The 17,519-nt window shown below is 45.2% G+C and overlaps 1 protein-coding gene across 1 annotated transcript in view; it reads left to right on the top strand.

The window, feature by feature from the left end:
* LOC123052120 (stress-response A/B barrel domain-containing protein DABB1) overlaps window positions 1-366 on the top strand; it is a gene marked incomplete in the record, with an annotated part of 1,407 nt that extends 1,041 nt beyond the window's left edge. The window contains 1 exon segment of the mRNA XM_044475214.1: window positions 1-366.
* Between the last annotated feature and the right edge of the window lie 17,153 nt (window positions 367-17,519).

The following is a 17,519-nucleotide window of genomic DNA, read 5'->3' as shown; positions in this document are numbered from 1 at the left end:
CCTAGAGTGCTGTCGATTTGGGAATAATGAACTCGTTTGCTTGTGAAATCTGTATTAATCTTGAGATGAATAATAATCAATTGCTGTGCCTGCTGTGCTCCCAAGTATTTACATGCCGATGCATTCGGTTGGTACTCCCGTTTCTAATACCAGGAATCAGGAACCAAGCGGTGCAGTTGTTCACAACCCTTCTCATCGCTAAACATGTGATATTAAGCATTTGACTGACATCTTTGCTTCGGTGGTACTCAAGGATATTCGTCGGCATTTGAATGTAGCGGCTCGTGTATTAGCCCAAGTCATGTAAAAATTCTGTTAGTTTGTGTGTTTTTCATTCTACTCCCGATTGTGTTCGGGAGATTCTTTGTAATTTTGTCATTTGATAAGTGTCGACGTTATTTCAAGCAGCTTTGCTATTTCACATCTAGATGTAATATATTATCTCACATCTAAGCCCTAGAACCGTTCGATCTATACCTGATTATTTATGAGTGCGAGGCTTCATTTGCGTCGCTGGCTGCGTCCCGTGTCGCCGTTGTTTCATTTTCTTCAGCTCATGTGTGCCGCGTACGTCGTTTGTTTTTTGTTTGGCCCGTTGTCCATGCGTATGCTTGGGCTTTGTTTTTCGTGTGCGTTTTTTACTCGGTTGCTGCGAGAAAGTTAAATGAGAGCCAGAGTACTTTGTCTTTTTTATTTTTGATTCCCTTTGTTCATTTCTATCTTCTCACTTCTCTTTGACTTTTGACCCATCTACAAGCAGCACAAGTACAAAGGAGAAAGCGGCCAGATAGATGTGGTGGTGGCTTGCTCCACTCATAAAAGAAGGGTCTGGCGCCTGCCTTCTTGACTCTCTATTCCTTTTTTGTTTTTTGTTTTTATTTTCTCTTCTTTTTTTGAATTCATGGATTTTTCTTCAGATTTGCTAAGACACATTTAGATGAGATATAGTTTTCTCACATCTAAGTTTCTCATCATACGATCTAAAGCTTTTTTGGGCAAATTTTGTGATCATCGTTTGCACGTGACTTCCTTCCGTGTGTGTGTGCGCGTGCGTGTGTGTGTGTGTGAGAGAGAGAGAGAGTGGGCTGGTTTTTTATGTATGTGTCCGTGTGAAGAGTGGACCGCTTTTGTTTTTGTTTTCAGTGGGCTTAGGGGGATAATTGAAAGAGTCTGGGGCGAGCAATTTCATAAGTATTTTTTAAATTCTCAACATTTTAAATGCTGTCTCATCTAAGTTTGTCATTGTTTGATCTAGTTTCTACAATTTTCATGCAAGCACTCTATCTTTTGGCCTCGCTTGTCAATGTTTGTTGCATCAGGTTTGCGATTTCATATCTGGATGTGAAATAGTACCTCACATATAAGTGCATTTTCATATGATAAAACTTTGCTATAAGATTTGTTTATTTTCCCTTGTTTGTTTTTTTCTTATTTGTTTTTTTTCATTTTTGGTTTTAAAACTTTTGTTTTCTTTTTCTTTTTTGGTCTTTTTAAATTCATGATTTTTAAAATTCTATAAGTTCTTTTAGTTCATGTTTAATTTAATTCTCGTAATTTGCATGCAAGCGCTCTACCTTCCGCCTCGCTTGTTGTTGTTTGTTTGTGTATCTTGTTGTTGGCTCAGTCATGTTCGGCTCCGCTTTTGTCGGCCCTCGACTCGCGACTGGGGTCTGACCTTTTTTGTCCCAGTTGCAAGTACGTCCTCGACTCGCAACTGGGGCCCAACATTTTTTGACCGAGTTGCAACTCCGCTCTTGACTTGCAACTGGGGCCCAACCTTTTTTTCCTAGTTGCAAGTCGACCGTCGACTCGCAACTGGGGGCTGGCTTTTTTTATAGTTGCAAGTGCACCCTTGACTCGCAATTGGGGCCCGAACTTTTTTGTCCCAGTTGCAATACCCCCATCGACTTGTAACTAGGACCTGACCTTTTTTCGTCCCAGTTGCAAGTCCACCCTCAACTCGCAACTGGAGTCTGGCCTTTTTTGTACGAGTTTCATGTCCACCCTCGAGTCGCAACTAGGGCCTGACCTTTTTTTCCCTGTTGCAATTGCACTCTCGACTCACAACCGGGTCTCGACACTTTTTATCCTAATTGCAAGTCTACCCTTGACTCACGACGGGGCTCCGACCTTTTTTGTCCCAGTTGAAAGTCCACCCTCGATTCTTAATTGGGCCCCAACCATTTTTGTCTTAATTGCAAGTCCGCTCTCGACACAAATGGGGCTAGACTTTTTTTTCTAAGTTGCAAGTCCACCTTCGACTCGCAACTGGGGCCAACCTTTGACGAGTTGCAAGTCAACCCTTTACTCGCAACTATGGCCCAACCTTTTGTTGTCTGAGTTGCAAGTCCACCCTCGACTCGCAACTGGAGCCCAACCCTTTTTTATCCTAGTTGCAAGTCCACCCTTTACTCGCAACTAGGGCCCAACCGTTTTTGTCTGAGTTGCAAGTCCACCCCCGACTCACAACTGGGGCCAACCTTTTTTGTCCGAGTTGCAAGTCCACCCTCGACTCGCAACTAGAGCTTAATTTTTTTTGTCCGAGTTGCAAGTCCACCCTCGGCTCGCATCTGGGGCCCGACCATTTTTAGTCCCAATTACCACCCTAGATTCGCAACTGGGACCCGACCTTTTTTCCTAGTTGCAATTCCACCGTCGACTCGCAACTGGGGCTCGACCTTTTGTTGTCCCAGTTGAAACTCCACCCTCGATTCGTAACTGGGGTCCTACCTTTTTGTCCCAGTTGCAAGTCCAAACTCGACTTGCAACTAGGGCCCGACCTTTTTTATTCCCATTTGAGAGTCCATCCTCGATTTTCCATTTGGGGTTCGACCTTTTTTTGTCCTAGCTGCAAGTCCGCCCTCATCAGCGAACATACTATAGATGAGCCGGCCCAAATAGCTAGGATACGTTTTTTTATGTTTTTTTATGTATCATTTTTCTTCAGTGGTTTTCCTCTGCTTTTAATTTTTCTATTTTTCAAAAATTGATCTCATTTTTGATGATTCTTTTTTCATAAATTCACAAGTTTCAATAAATGTTTCAAATATGTAAATTTGTTAATTTTTCCAAAATTGTTGGTGTTTATCAATTTTCTAAAACAAATCTAAATGTGTTCAAATTTTTGTTCTCTTCTTTTTTATCTATTTTCTCTATTTGGTTTTCTCATTTTTTTGTTTTTTCCTGTTTGCTTTTAGTTCAACGTATATAAAAGAGTTCGCCTTTAGCTCATCGTATATAAAAAGGTTACCATATATTAAAAAAGAAGTTTCATTGTATATTGCAAAAAAAAGAATTTGGGTATTTAAAACATGATCATCATATGTTAAAGGATTGTTCACCGTACATTAGATTTTTTTGGTAATCATTAACATTATTATAATTTAAAAAAATTATGTAAATTCATGAACATGTTTTTGAAATATGTTTTCACCAAACTTTGTTCCTTACTGAAAATTAATTATAAAATAATAATAATAGTGAAAAACGCAAAAACCAAAAGGAAGAAAAAATCGTTAGTAGCCTAGAAGCTAGCTGTGAGAGATGTACTCGTAATGTATAACAATCGGACGCAAAAGTTAACAAATCGATGTTAGCACTAGCGATCAGTTTTCTTTCAGAAAAAGCTAGCGATCAGTTTTTTTTACGGGTAGCTAGCGACCAGATTTTATTTAAGGAGCTGGTGACCAGATTTGGGTACAGGCCGGCCACACAAGGAGAACGCAGGGTGAGCAGGTTTTTAGTTTGGGGCATTGACAAATTAAAATCAAACAAAAAAGATAAACAAGAAAAAAAAGATGGCACTGACATCATACTTAAATGTAAGATATTATCTCATATCTAGATGTGATATAGACGAATCTTATTTCAAGAGTCATCGCTAAACTGACAAGGATTAAATCTCTTTGGGAATGATGGACTCCTTGTGGAATTGTGATCGATCACGCAACTAGTCACCTTATCTGTCTGTACCAACCTCTTTATGTGTGCTTCCGATTTTGACATGCATGCTCCTTGAATGTCTCACTGAAGTAGGCCAACTCCAGGCGACCTGTTTAGTTGTGTCCGATTGGGTCGGCCCAACGCGCCGACTCAAGTGTAGATTTTGTCCACCTCATGTTAAATGCATTTTTGTCTCAAATTTAGGTCGGGTTTGCATTACTTTCTTTTGCTTCCAGTTGCCCAACACCAACCCTAGCCGTTGCCGCCCACCATGGGTTTCTTCCAGTGTGCCATACGTGTTGTGGGGGGCCGGCCAGTTCACTTCTCTTCTTCCTCTTGCCCCCAGCCGCCCGACAGGCCGACACCAACCCTTGCCGCCGTCAACCATGGATTTCTTCAAGTGCTCACAAGGTAAGCATGACCACAAGGCTGGCTCCTCGTCGAGCGCCGGTTGGCCAACTTCACCTTGGCGTTGCGGCTGGCACACCAGTGCTCTACATCCCGGTCCACAAATGCCACTATTTTTGGGAGCATGGTGTGCCGGTGCCATTGACGGACGTCAACCTGCTGCACGGCTAGCACCTCAACCCCGACAGGGTTTTGGTGTCGGCGGTGCCACAATCAGACCTCGCACGGATGGTGGAGATCCTTTGCCGCCGTGCTGATCTATGTCATGTGCGCGCTTAATTTTTGCTGGTCAGGAATGGATAATTCTTTTTTAATTAATTACAAGTCATTAACGGACGGGCCACAAATATGAGACGTTGGATCTCAGATGTTGCCGACTTGGGCGTGGGTCCGGCCCACATCTCCCTCCACGACCGACTATAACATTGGAGGCGTCAGCAACCCTATCAGTCACCCAGATCAGATTGCATTTGCTCTACCTCCTCGCGCATTGCCCACTGTCGTTTCACTCATTATTGCTGCTTCCGGTGATCCCATCCCATCCATCGTGTGCACGATTGTATGGGAAAGCAGGCCTCCGGAACCCCGCCCTTTTGCGATCAATCACCAAAAGAAGGGCGATTAGGTTTCTGGGGAGCGTCTCCTACGCGACTTTCGCCGTTGTTCGTCTTCGCCCACTACTTGGTCTGCATCCTTGTCTCCTTCGACATCACCATGTCAACTGAAGCCGAAAAGAATGTTGCCGAAAAAAGGCCGCCGAGGACAATGCCGCTGCCGCCGACTGGAGGGTATAATATTTTTATCCCGCTCTTGTTTGTTTATGTGTTAGTCGTACTAGTTGTTTACGTAGATGTTTCTACTATATGTCTAATACGTGCTGATGTGATCAAATATCAGTATGAGCTTAATGTTGCCTATGCCATGTTCATAATTTATTTCTGGATTAGTTCAACTAAAAAATTGCTATTACATCATCTTCCACCTTCCAAGCGCTCGCTGCTAGTCCCGCACCCTCTGCTGTTCGGCCATGCATGCTCAGGCTGTTAACGACACCATTGCCCGTACTGACGACTGTCAGATTGATTATTTCCCATCGATTTTGGACAGTCTAAGAGGTTGTTTGGTTCCTAGTCACACTTTGCCACACCTCATTTTAGTCAAGTTTGACCATGTCCGGCGGGTGTTTGATTCTATCCACACCTATGACCTACAGAAAGAATAATTTTTGTGAGTAGTAAGTTCTACATGTCATAGTCACAAAATGTGAGACAAGATTCCTTAGGGCAAACCAAAGTGTGGCTAAGAATTTGAGCAACACAAGTAAGGCAAGTGTGGAAAAAATAATGTGGCAAAGACGATCATGATCCAAACACGCCCTAAGGCCAACTTCAACATGCCGACTCATTTTCATCCGCCTGCATCTGTTTGGGTCTGCGCAGACAAAAAAGGCGATCCAACGCACATACGCAAAAATAGGCGGATATCCGTTTCTTGTCCGCTTGGACCCATTTCAGGCCCAAATTTGGGTCGGGTTTACATCCGCGCAGACACGCAGCGGACGCTCGCGGCGTCCTCCCCTGCCCCCGTGGCACCATTTCCATGCCCACGAATTCTCTCCCAAAACCCTCCTGCCATGGGCAAGCCCCGCTGCCGCTCCCTTCCCCGCCGGTCATCCCGGTGGTGCCTCCCCATGATCTACCTGAAGCCGTCCAGTCCACCAGGATGCAAAAGGAACACTACAAAAAAATACACTTCCGTGATGATACGTGTTTGTCACAGTAGGTCACGTTTTTTTTCATGCATGTACATCCATGACAAATTTATGACAGAATCAAGATAGTCATACATGTGCTGTCGTAGAAGTGTTCCATGACATTACCAAAATTATCATCACGGAAGTGTCCACTTCGATGACGATAAATCGCGCGTCACAGAAGTGCTTTCGTCAAGGGTGACCGACATGTGGCATCCACCGTAACGGAACACCGTTAAGCTATCGGGTCGGGTTTTGGATCCGATAACCCGTTAACAGCCCCGACCAATGGGGATTTTCCACGTGTAAAATCATCATTGGCTAGAGGAAACACGTGTCGGCTCATTGTTGGGACAAATGTCATCCACTCATTGGACAGAAGGCGCCTATGATACGTCGACACGTGGCACGGCCCAACAGTGGCCCATTCCTGTGAAAAGGCCGGCCCGTTTGACTTGGTCAAAAGCTGGCGGGCCGGCCCCTGGAAAGCCTGTTAACGGCCTGTTCGCATATAGCCCATTTACAGCCCGCTAACCCAAGGCCCGTTACGCCCTATCCGAATTAGGCCTAGTAGCGTCATCTAGGCCATCCAATATGATTCCAGCCCGTTTTCACTTCTGGCCCATGTATAGCCCATGACGTCTTTCGGCCCATATGAGGCCCTTTGTAACTCTTGGCCCATTAGCGGCCCGTGCTGAAACTGGCCCGTAATGAACAGTGTATTACTTTACACCCATTAACGGCTCATGGTGAAACTGGCCCGTAATGAACAGTGTATCACTTTATACCCTTTAACGGCCCGTTATTCCGTTGGGCCGTTTCCAGCCCAAGTTAACTTTCAGCCTTCTGAGGGCCCATTTATTCTTGGGCTCATTTGTAGCATTCGGTTACTTACGGCCCGTTACTGTCATTTTCTGCTTGTGGGCCAAATTCAGCCCGTCGTTACAGTCGGCCCGTTTGTGGACCGTTAGTCTGTTGGGCCATTTTCATAGCATCACCAAATACGGCCTATTAACGATGGCCCGTTATGGTCGGCCCATGAACGGACGATTCCAACTCTAGCCCGTTTACGGCCATAATGCGGTCTGTTTGGCCCATGTTTGGCCAATCGATCATACGGCCCGTATAAGGCCCATTGATGATACGACCCGCAGAAGGCCCATTGTTTCTACGGCCCGTAGAAGGCCCATTGTTTCTACGGCCCGTAGAAGTCCCACTGTTTCTACGGCCAGTAGGAGGCCCAGTGTCACTACAGTAAATATTAGCCCATGGTTATTGTGGCCTAGTTTAAAAAATAGGTTATTGCAGCCACTAGCTAACCGCGGAAAAAGAACTGCAATGACTACAAGCAAACAAATAAATAAGACAACAAGGAAATAAATAAGCAAGCAACTAACGCTAGGCTATCACGGCCATTACACATATTACATCCACTGGGCATCAAAGTTCGCCACCAGTGCAAATATAGGGAACAAAGCAGCATATCATATACACTGGTTGTCAAAGTTGGTGACCAGCACAAATAAACGCCGCAGCAAAACAAATCCAGAACTGAAACCACTTCAGAAGATCTCAAGAAACAATATCCTGGGTACCCATAATGCTGGCAAGATGCTTAGCAAGCTTATTAACTTTCTCTTGTTTGGCGCTTAAATCCTCCAGCGCTTGCTGTTGCACCAGAAAATATGCATCTGAATTCTGCAGGGACTTCCTCAGTCCTTCAGCTTCCTGTCGCAGCACATCTGATCGATGTCTTTCAACTTGAAGTTGAGACTCAAGAAGACGAACTGATTCAGGCAGCGAGTTCGAAGAGCTTGTGCCAGCAGTAGTGGCCAGTAACTCGAACACTACATCAAGACAGGACTTTTGGGTTCCCTCACTGTCGTCAAGATAGATTTTACCAGCTTTCTTGGAGACCAATAGGGATGTCTCACTATCTTGAACCTTATCTGCATTACTTCCTTTAACATTGGATAACGCGGTACTGTTCTCCAATATTTTGTCCGCATTCTAAAAGAGAAACAAGCAGACACATCACATGTTTACCATGTTGTATATGAAACTCATTTTGGTAAATGAGTTCAGTAGTAAAGTGGACAGGATAACAACATGAAACAAACATATATCTATGTACCATGGTCACTTTATGGTCTGTATCATTCTAGTTTTTGTTGTCAAATCAAGATAGAGACACAGTTCAAATAATATTTGTTCAAGACAAAGCAGAATAGATAGAATATAAGTGTGGGTAACTATAGAGCAATAACAACACTTATAATGTGCATGACATGAGAACATAACTGTTTATTCAATTGAAACTGAAATCAACATAGAGCAGGTTACAACAGCAAACCAGTTAAAGAAACAGGTTTAAAACATACCTGTTGCGCCATTGGAGTTTCAATTCCATCCTTCAAATTTGAAAATAGTTGGTATGAGTAAATACAGTAATGCAAGAGCAAAGGAGTATGAACCATAGCTACAGAACCTGACCTGAGAACAAATCTTCTTCTCCTTTAAGCGTTGAGTTGGGATTTGGAGTGGTGGTCCTCGTGCTTTGGGCACTGCAGTTCCCTTACTAACTGCTCGTGTTTGGGTGCTCTGTGGTGGAGACGGTGTTGTGTCAACTGGAACTGGGTTACTATCTACCGGGGTTGGGGTTAGAAGGGGTGTAGCTGGTTCTCTGTCCAACTGGGTAGGGGTACAATCTGCGAGAGTCTGGGTTATGTGTGGTGGATCTGGTCCTTGGGCAAGTACAACCGTGGTTCTATCTGCATCAATTGGTAGCACTATATTTTCTGAAGACCGTGTTGTTACTCCCTTAGATACTGCCATCACGCTCTCCAATTCAAATGGCTGATAAACAAGAAAAATAATTGAAAGTATAGACATTGTATGACACACAGGTGCAATGGATAGTGGGGAATAAAAGAGGGCATGAAATAATTCATATTTATGTTGTCTAACCAAACAGGATAGCATGACACAATTTCACATATATGATGGCTAACTAAACAGGATAGCATGACACAATTTCACATTATGATGGCTAACTAAAAAAGATGGAAAGACATAGTTCAAAATATGAGACTATGTAAACAGGATGACATGACATAACTATATAATGTGTTTATTAAATAGGTTGGCATGCCATAATTCACATACGTTCATGGATAGAATGCCATAATTCAAAATATGATGACTGTAAACACTAAACAGGATGAAATGATATAACTATATGATGTCTTTATTAAATGGGTTGCCATGCCATAATTCAGATAGATGATGTGTATGTACTATGTAAACATGATGGCATGATATAATTTTAATATATGATTTATATAGTAAGCAAGTAAGCAGATGGCAATCCATATATGATGTAAAAACTAAGCAATGCAAGACAACATGCATGACATGGGTAATATAACCCTGCCAAGTTTGAGCATAGACCTCAGGGGGGAAATAGGACTGGTCATCAGTCTCTGAATCCTCCTCTGAGGAGCTCTCTGTAACCAGCAAGATGTCTGCTTCAGCAGGCAGCACTGTCTGCTCTGAATACCTTGTTTTCACTCCAGATACTTCCATCACCGCTTCAATGGCTGATGCACAGGAAGAGTAGTTGAATATACAAACGTTGTTGACAAATGGAACACGTAATACAAAAAAATGATAACATGATATAATTCACATACATGATGATTGGCTAAACAGCATGGCATTGCATAATTCACATATATAATGCCTTTGCAACAAGATAGCATTGTATAATTCACATATATAATGTCTTGCAACAAGATGGCAATGCATAATTCACATATATGGTAATTAGACACTGAACAGGTGGCATTCACACAAAGCATGTCTAAACTAATCAAATGACATAGCAATGCGAGACACCATACACACGATATGAGCAACATAACCCTGCCAAGTTAGAGCATACACCTTGGGGGGGGGGAATAGGACTGGTCATCTGTCTCTGAATCCTCCTCTGAGGAGCTATCCGTAACCAACGAGATATGCGCTTCGTCAGATAGCATAGTCTGCTTTGAAGACCTTGTTTTCACTCCAGAATTTGCCATCACCGTGTCAAATGGCTGATGCACACGAAGAGCAGTTGAATGTACTAACATTGTTGACAAATGTAATATGTAACGAAAAAAAGGATGGCCTGATATAATTTAGATATAAGATGACTGGCTAAGCAGGATGGCATTGCAAAATTCACATATATGATGCCTGGCTAAACAAGATGGCGTTGCATAATTCACATAAACGGTGAATAAACTAAACAGATGGCATTCGCACAAAGGATGTCTAAACTAAGCAGATGACATATTTGATGTATAAAGTAAGCAATGCAAGACACCATATGCATGATATAACCAACATCAGCATGCCAAGTTAGAGCGAAGACCTCAGGGGGTAAATAGGAGTTGTCTTCTCCTTCTCCCCCTCAGAACAGATACCTTCCTCTCGATTACAATCCGAAATGTGTGGAGGGGGGCTGCCTTTGCGCCTACCATGGAGCGACGTCTGCATGAAATTTTATTGCCACGCAAGGCTCGTCTCTTTTGCTCTACATGTTCAGTTCCATTGTTTACAATAACTGTCATGCATAGGAATAAAACATAGTGAGATTATGTAAGGAGTGCATGCAGAAATCCAGAGTGATGGTAGCAACCTGTGGATAGACCCAAAACCAATAATAGCAGGCAGATAATGGCTTCAGTTAAAAAATACAGATAATGGCTTCTTTACTGTTTGTTTCCCACCCAACATGAAACTCATAGTAGACACCGGAGATTAACCAGATAGTAGATAGAGACTATTGATAGCGGCCCCGATATGTACCCCACAACCATTTAAAAACTCAAGTTTGACCATTAGTTTGGAGCTGACTCAGAGTCTAATCGGTGAACAGGACGATAAAGTAGCATGTAATATTAAGCGATGCGTAACATAAGCAGACACGAAAGAGTGCGACCTCTCTTGCGGACCCGTGTAGTCCTCGAGGTCATCTGCTCCGTTGATGATGGTAATGCAGTTTTCATGGCTGCCAGCGGCGGGGAAGAAGATCTGAGGTGGCGAAAGACAGTCTGGAGGCCGGATCCCTGCTGTGCTGGACCCTTCTGTCGTTGGAGCAGCTGAGCTGGGGTGGACGACGGCGTAGCAGGAGCGGGACAAACCACGCAAGGTTTTCTTTGACAACTATCTGTAAGAGAAGTAATTCTGTAAGGGCTCGTTTGAATTGGAGGATTCCAACAATGCAGGGATAGGAAATAGATAGGAATAGGATAGGAATGCACGTGCAAAACAGAGAATTTAAAAACACAGGATTTCTGCCAATCTGGGTGTTTGATTCACAACAATTGGAAGATCACAGGATGCAAAGAAGCATGGTGAGATTAAGTCAAACCACAAGAAAATGTACGGTTATAATGCTATTATGCTACTATCTCTTAGTCTTGTGCTTCATGAATAGGAATTTGAAAAGGAGGACAAGTGAAAATTAAAATTCCTACATTTTTTCTTTCAAGGAGACACTAAAGGAACAAATCCGTGTGCTCAGTGGACTATATATATAACATGTAGAGTAAAAAAGAGATGCAACAAGTGTACAACCTCTTTGGCGAAGCCATGTCGATCTCAGCATGATTGGGTTGGCCGGTGAGGATGCTCCGGCTGACTTTGCTGTCGGAGGAGGGGAAGAAGATCTTAGGCATCTGGAGATGGAGCCCGAGGTACTGCTCCGCTGTGATGGAGGGTTTCGTCGTTGGAGCAGCTCCGGTGAGTTGTACGACGCCGAGGCTGAAGCAGGACAAGAGAGACAACGAACAACGTTAACCTGAGTGGAATTCTAATAGCATCTCCAATACATGATGTAAAATACATAACCACAAAGTGCTAGATGTAAAATACATCAGCCACTCATCTCTGAACTTAACTGTCGAAACTGAACTTAACTGTCGAAACTGAACTTAACTGTCAAAACTGAACTTAACTGTCGAAACTGAATTTTGCTGTCGAAACTGAATTTTGCTGTCGAAACTGAACGCACTAGCAAGGTGAGGCTACACGTCGGTCGACTGACTTTTTCATCTCTGGTCAGTCGATTTTGCAGCCGTTGGATAAGAAATCAAGGGCCTGCGGTTTATCTTCAACCTCCACCCCCTGAGCCGCCAGCCACCACCGGCCAAACAGCAGCCCCCCGCCGCCCGCGGCCGGCGGTGCGCCGCCCCGCCCGCCCCGAAAACACTCCCCACCGCCGGTCCACCGCCGCCCCGGCCATCCCTCTAGGCCCCCCCGTGCCGAGCTTTTTCTCCGGCGATCCCCACGCCACTGCCCCGCCAACGCCCCGCCACCGCCGGCGACCACCGCCCCCATCCTGAACCCTAAGATAGATAGTGGGGTACCTCTCCGGTGAGCCCCCTCCCCGCTGCGGCTGGTTCTTCCTTCACCCCGGCGAGCCCCCCCACCCCCTGAAAATCGGCTGACCCAAAAGTCGATTCAGTCGACTGAAGTGTAGCTAAATCGGAGCAGCATCGCAAGCAAGAGCAAGAGCGAGAGCAGCAACGCGAGCAAGAGCAATAGCAAGAGCAGACCAGGCAGGGGACCGAGAGCAAGAGCAGAGCAGCAGCGCGAGCGAGAGCTAAAGCAGCAGCAGCTCCTACTGATGTGGACGTCGCCGCCGAGGGAGCGACACCGTGGAGGAAGTGGCCGGCGACGCCGCCATGGATGGAGCCGCGCCGTGTCGGCTCGGGACCGAGCGCCGGCATCACCGTGAGATCGAATCAAGAAGAAAATGCGGCGATTAGTGTACAACCTCTTTGTTGGCGCCGATTAGGCAGCAGCTTCATCCGAGGAAACGGTGACGATGATGCTCTTCCAGTGGTGCAGGTGAAGACGGCGGTGTGGGAATGGAGGTGGCGCGAAAGACAAGGGGAACGTCGGGGTAGCTCCTTGGAGGTGGAGGGCGGGGTGGCTGAACCGGCGGGATGATGAGATCGACGACGGATCCTCATCCGTTACGGTGGATGAGGGACGTCGAGGTGTTGCTGTGGATGACGTCGTCGGGGAAGAGGCTCCGGCTGGGTGGCGGACGGAGCAGGGTGTGGGGTTTCGTCGCGGGTTTTCGCGGCCTCGGTGTACGAATGGGTGGGCGGATGGGATGGCAGTGGGGAACCATGGCTTAGAGACGCGCTTGTCCGAAATGTGGGGTAAGTTATGAAAGTACCCCCACCGATTTGAGGCGGTTCTTTCGGTTCAGGGGTACCACGGGCATTTCGCGTGTCAGGATTTCACAGGAGGTGGGAGTTTTCGCGCGCGTTGTAATTTCAGAATAGCAAGGCGCGGGTTGAGATGGAGGGAGTTGTCGGAGCACAACGACACAAAGATATATCTTAAATATTTCGGGCTAACAAGGCGCGGGTTGAAATTTCCGGACAAGCCTAACGTGTACTGTACCAAATCAATGCGCACTACAAATGTCATTCAAAACTTTGAATTCATGTTATGTTCAATTAAAATATTTCGCTACGTGTATAATGCATGCAACCTACTACTCAAATGAACGTTTTAGTGCATTCCAAACGTATATACTACCGCTTCAATATGAACTAAATTTGAATTCGTTTCTCTATTTGAATAAGATCTACAGTAATGATTGTTGTGAAGTCAAAGCATTTGAATTCGTTTCTCTGTTTTAATAAGATCTACAATCATCATTATTGTCAAGTTAAACCATCGTTTGTGTATTATCTTCACAGCACACCACATGATTAGTCATATGAACTCGAACTAGATTTTTTGAATCCACTTTATTTTGATTTCAAATCACATTACATTTCTAGCTCTAGCTAGATCTTCATAATCTAAACCATGTCTCATATGTATAATGTGTTTATCACATTATGTATGGTGCCCCGCCCCCTACGCCTACAAGTATTTAGATGTGAGTTGCAAACACCACACATTACCACAAATTCAAATAAAATGTGAGAATGTTCGATATATAGTATTGTTTAGATTGTTCGATATTTAGTTGTAAGCTGCAAACGCCACACATTATCACAAATTCAAATAAAATGTGAGATTGTTTGATGTATAGTATGGTTTAGATTGTTCGGCATTTAGCTGTGAGTTGCAAATGCCATGCATTATCACATTATGGTATAACATGTGCACAGCACGTGTATCACCGCTATATTCATGCATGCAATGTTTAAAACACTATGATCTCCTATTCAAATATATGAATCCGCTTTCATATCAAATTATGATCTTTGTTAGTCTCTTACACCCACACAATCCTCTAACCTTTGTAGCTACCAATAACTTTCTCTCGTGCATGCACACGCCCTCCTCGCCCCCCCTCCCTCGGCATTCTATCTACCGGGCACATTCATTTTTTTCTTTAGGTCGTTCTCCTAGAGTCTCCACAACTCCTTTCCGACACACACCGATCGATAAACCTCTCCAGCGATGCCTGCCTACAACATACACACACACCTTCAATCTCCTCCTTTATGTGTCCTTGCCTCGTGTCTCTCATACGGTCAGACACACGTGTAAACTCTCACCCCTCTTTTCATCGATCTCACAACCGCACACTCCTCCCCCTATCTAGCTAGTACTTGGGCCTCTCGCACCACCTCCTAGCTCCATTCTCTCTGTCTATCCGTCTCGCTGGGCCTTATTTGCCTCTAACAAATGGACGTACACCGACCGATCTCTCGCTATACATATAGCTAGCTAGGTCCTTATAACTCGTTTTTACCCACACGTCAATCGATCTACCTCATTAGTTGTGTCTCTCCCTTCCTCCGACAAACAACAATTGATCTACCGATCTAGTTAGGTTTGCTTACCAAACACATGGTTCCCCTTCATCATCCATGGATGCGTCCCGACAGATCTATCACGCACAGGCACACACAGAAACACATTCCCACTCTTATTGATAACATTGCAGTTCCACCCTCAGTTTGTCTAGTAGGCCTCTCCCACCATCTTCGAGAAGCAACTCCATCACCCATCCAGCACTCTACCCCTCTCCCTCCCTCTCCCTCCCTCTCTCTCTCCTCTCTCTCTCTGTCCCATCATATTTCCCGTCCTTCAGTTATGTATGGATGTCGACCGATCTCCCTCAAGACATAGCTGGGTCTCTCCTTCTCAACACATATACGAGTCATTCTATCTCTATAGTTAGGCCTCTGCCTACCCCTCCCCCACCCCCTCCCCCCACACACACCGATACATCGAGCGCTCTAGTCATGTCTCCCTGCCACACACAAACTTGACATGTGCCCTCTAACGTTCCGGTAGGCTAGTCGCCCTATATCTTTGACTTGCACACACACACAATTTCGATGGCTCTCTTCATCGATCTCGCACCCACCCACTTGATCCTCTCTTCGACTCTATCGATAGCTATGACCGCTCCCTCTCTTCTCATGGATTGCCCGACCCTCTATGTATGATATGGATAGGCCTCCATTTCACACACATTGCATGCAAAATTTTGTTTGAGATGTCATCGACACATATTCCCACAAATAATTCACGAAATCAACCCCCACCCCAAAACAAAAAACACTCACGAACGCGGTTTGTATCTCTCACACACACCCACGTAGGTGGGGGACGTGCATGAAGAGAAGAGGTGCCTGCACGGCGCACGTACTCCCGTCTCTTTCCCAACCACACCCACGCGGGTACACGGTGGAGCTCATTTCTGTACGAAAAAGGCAGCCCACGTGGTAATTTGGCACGTGTACTGGTTGTCCACTTGGTGGAGGGAGGATCGTCTATCACGGGTGAGCAAACAAATTGCGACTTGACGTGTTATGTTAAAAAAAGAGGCAAACCATGTGGGGCCTACCTTAGAGGCAAGGCTCTATACACTGGAGTACTTTTGATGTGTCCCGTCAACTCGCAGAACGAGGAGAAGCTTGCTTAGTACGCCGTCTCCCCCGCCCACGGGCGCGGTGGCTCGCAGGATGAGGTGAAGCTTGCTCCGCCTTACGCCCGCTCCCTCGCCCATGCGCGCGGTGGCTCGCAGGACGAGGAGAAAAATTTACTACTCCCTCTGTTTACTCCTCGTCCCTACTACCTTGGTTATAGAGATTATATCATAGTGTTTGGAATATATATGTCCTTTAGTAGATTTCAATATGAACTACTAGTACATACTCCAAACACTGATGTATATAGACGTATTTTAGAGTGTAGATTCACTCATTTTGCTCCGTATGTAGCACTCTCCCTCACCCCTCGACCCTCGCCCACGTGGTGGACGTGCAACAATTCATTCGGTCTCATATAGCCAGAATGATATATACTGCACTACCATTATTGCTCGACTTCCCGAAGAGGCGAAGAGCCAATCGCAAGGTTAATATTTTGGAGATGCCAAGCGCAAGGTTATAGGAGAACTAGTAGTAGGTGCCGCGTCATTTATAAAAGTTTTTTTTCTTCAGTGGCACGTACGCAATATGATAGGTTCATATGGAGAGAAAAGGAAACTGCTCCACTATATACATAGTCAGGACGGGCCAGCCTACACGGTTGCTTGCTGGGGTTGCTCTCTTCACACTCTCTCGCACAAAACGACTGTGGCCACATCTCTAACATCCCGGCGGATCACGTCCGCTTGGGGAAGGGGTGGATGCTTAGTGTAGATGCGGTGGCCGTCGCCGACGGCGAAAACCCAGTGTCGGCACGTCCCGATTAGGGGTCCCCGCCGTTCTTTCTCACAAAGCCGGTGAGGTTGCCTTCGTCCCTTGCTCACTGCCGCGACGTGGGCAGTTGCTGCCTCCCGCCGCCCTCCTCAAGGTTGAGCTATGTCCCTCAGGTACAACTCCCTTTACAGCCGGCTTGCACCACTGCTCCAGCTGCCCACATCACTCCCTGTGGATATTTCTCTACTTCTTTGCCCCGCACATACCTCTACTGGCTTCTACGTACTGTATTTGTGATGAGTTTATGTCTCATCAACTAGTCCCAGTAATCTTATTCTAATCACGCTTCTTCAATTTCTTTGCCACAGGGATGCTCATCTCGATTTTGGTGAACTGCACAAAATGATCCGATGGTCAAAAGGTTGCGAACTTCATTTATTAGGAAGCTCGAACGTTGCCAGCAAATTGAAGCCTGGTCAGGGTTCATGGTTCAAGGGCTAGGGACTGCATGGATCATTTTTTCTTTAGCTGCCTCTGTTCCAAAATAAGTGTCAACTTTAGTAGTAGTACAACTTTGTACTAAAGTTTGCACAAAGTTGAGACACTTATTTTGGAACGGAGGGAGTACATATTTGCTATGATCTGTCAATCATTGAGATGCAATAGCATGCATGTTAGTCTCCTTTGTATTTGATGAAATGTTGCAACGGGCAACCTTGGACGCAAGATACATG

This window comes from Triticum aestivum, chromosome 2D (assembly GCF_018294505.1).
Source record: "Triticum aestivum cultivar Chinese Spring chromosome 2D, IWGSC CS RefSeq v2.1, whole genome shotgun sequence".
Lineage (NCBI taxonomy): Eukaryota > Viridiplantae > Streptophyta > Magnoliopsida > Poales > Poaceae > Triticum > Triticum aestivum.
This window is presented reverse-complemented; position numbering and strand designations above follow the sequence as displayed.